Below are 2,500 nucleotides of genomic sequence, written 5' to 3' on the forward strand. Positions count from 1 at the left end.
TAGGGTTGGTGTCGTCCTCTCCAAGTCCTGTCTGGAGCCATGGAGCTTGGTGTGCAGTAGGGTTGGTGTCGTCCTCTCCAAGTCCTGTCTGGAGCCATGGAGCTTGGTGTGCAGTAGGGTTGGTGTCGTCCTCTCCAAGTCCTGTCTGGAGCCATGGAGCTTGGTGTGCAGTAGGGTTGGTGTCGTCCTCTCCGAGTCCTGTCTGGAGCCATGGAGCTTGGTGTGCAGTAGGGTTGGTGTCGTCCTCTCCAAGTCCTGTCTGGAGCCATGGAGCTTGGTGTGCAGTAGGGTTGGTGTCCGCCACACGGTGTCTCTAAGCCCCCCCAGGAGGGGACAGGTCCAGAGAATGTGTTCTGGTGTTTGGTCTTGGAGACCAGAGGAGCAGATGGGACTAGGTGTCAGCTTCATCCTTCTGAACAGGTAGTCCGCAATGGCCAGTTCGTAATCTCATGATCACCACCTGCTGCCAGCGTTCGACAAGGTGATATGCATCCCTCGTGGTTCTCGGTCGCTGACGCTATTTTCTGGATAACTTCCTCTGGCTCCGAGTTTGGCGAGCTGATCTGCTGTTCGTCATTGGATCCGTGTAATCACCCCAATCAAGGTCATGGGGGACATAACTGCTATACAGCTCCTCCACCCGAGGAGAGGCGCAAAGAGGGCGGAGGATTCAGGTGCCTGCCTCAACATCCGACGGATGTGACGACACCTGTTTGAACACAACCACACAAATGGGAAACACCAGCTGTGTGGGTTAGGGACAGACTGGACGTGATGACACCTACATGGACGTAACACACACATGGGGAACATGAGCTGTGTCTGTTAAGGACAGATTACGGATAAGGACGGGCTATTCGTTTCCTGATTCTGAACAGGAAACGGATACGGATCTCTTTCCCGGTTTCTTACATGAGGGTTATGCCAGGTATTATTGAATCATATAGTGTTTGAGCATGAGCCAACCAAAAGACACTCTAAAGGTGATGACCCAGTTTATTGGTTAGCCTATATCAGATTCAACACATCAGACCTATCACACGGTCATAAAAGAAAGGAAGAAAGAAAGAGATGAGAGGCTAGGTAAGAAACAGGACCAGAAGAAGGAAGAGGAATGAGGGGAGGAGGAAAAAGGAAGAGAAGCAGATGCAGAAGAACAAAAACAACAACAACGAGAACAAGGACAACAATGACAGGAACAATCAAACAACAATAAACAACAATAACAACAAAAATAACATGAACAACAAGAGGAACAAGAACAAGAAGAAACTGATGGAGATGCTGCTGGAACTGCTAGATCTCACAATTCCAACTTCTTCCAACAGTCTCTCTCTCTCTCTCTCTCTCACCCTCTCTCTCTCTCTCTGTGAATGTGTGTGTGTGTGCCTCTTTCCCCAATCTCTCTCTCTCTCTCTCCCCACACCCCCTCTCTCCCTCTCTCTCTCTCTGCTTTTCAAACCGACAGAGGTAGGCAGGAAGGAGTGGGAAGTCACCTGGCAGGCATCAGGACCGATGTCCAGCTGTCGGGTGACGTTGGCCACAAAGTCCAGCTGCTTGCGGAACCTTCCCTCACCCTCGCTGACCGAGGAGTCTACGATGAAGACCACGTCCGCGGGACGCCCCGTGCAGTCTGCCAAGGCAAAAAGGCAAAGGTAAAAAGGTAAAGCAAAGGCAAGGTAAAAAGGTATGGCAAAGACAAGGCAAAAAAAGTGAGGCAAAGGCACAAAAAGGTAAGACTAAGGCAAGGCAAAAAGGTAAGGCAAAGACAAGGCAAAAAGGTAAAGCAAAGGCAAGGCAAAAAGGCAAAGACAAAGTAAAAAGGCACAGGCAAGGCAAAAAGGTAAAGCAAAAAGGCCAGGAAAAAAGGCAAAGTAAAGGCACGGCAAAAAGTCAAGTAAAAAGGCAAGGCAAAAAGGCAAGGTAAAAAGGCAATAGCAAGGCAAACAGGTAAGTTAAAGGCAAGGCAAAAAGGTAAGGCAAACAGGCAAGGTACAAAGGCAAGGCAAAAAACCAAAGGCAAAGGCAAAAAGGTAAGACAAAGGAAGGCAAAAGGGTAAGACAAAGGCAAGGCAAAAATGTAAGACAAAGGCAAGGCAAAAATGTAAGACAACGGCAAGGCAAAAATGCAAGGCAAAAAGGCAATACAAAGGCAAGGCAAAAAGGCAAGGCAAAAAGGTAAGACAAAGTCAAGGCAAAAGGGTAAGACAAAGGCAAGGCAAAAGGGTAAGACAAAGGCAAGGCAAAAGGGTAAGACAAAGTCAAGGCAAAAGGGTAAGACAAAGTCAAGGCAAAAGGGTAAGACAAAGGCAAGGCAAAAGGGTAAGACAAAGGCAAGGCAAAAGGGTAAGACAAAGTCAAGGCAAAAAGGCAAAAAGGTAAGGCAAAAAGGTAAGGCAAAAACTTCATTTCTTGTACCCCACTGGGGGGTATTGAAACGTTACATACATACATCTTTTGCACATACCATACGAACAATAAAAGTGATGTCAAAAGAACA

Source organism: Babylonia areolata, chromosome 4 (genome assembly GCF_041734735.1).
Source record: "Babylonia areolata isolate BAREFJ2019XMU chromosome 4, ASM4173473v1, whole genome shotgun sequence".
Classification (NCBI taxonomy): domain Eukaryota; kingdom Metazoa; phylum Mollusca; class Gastropoda; order Neogastropoda; family Buccinidae; genus Babylonia; species Babylonia areolata.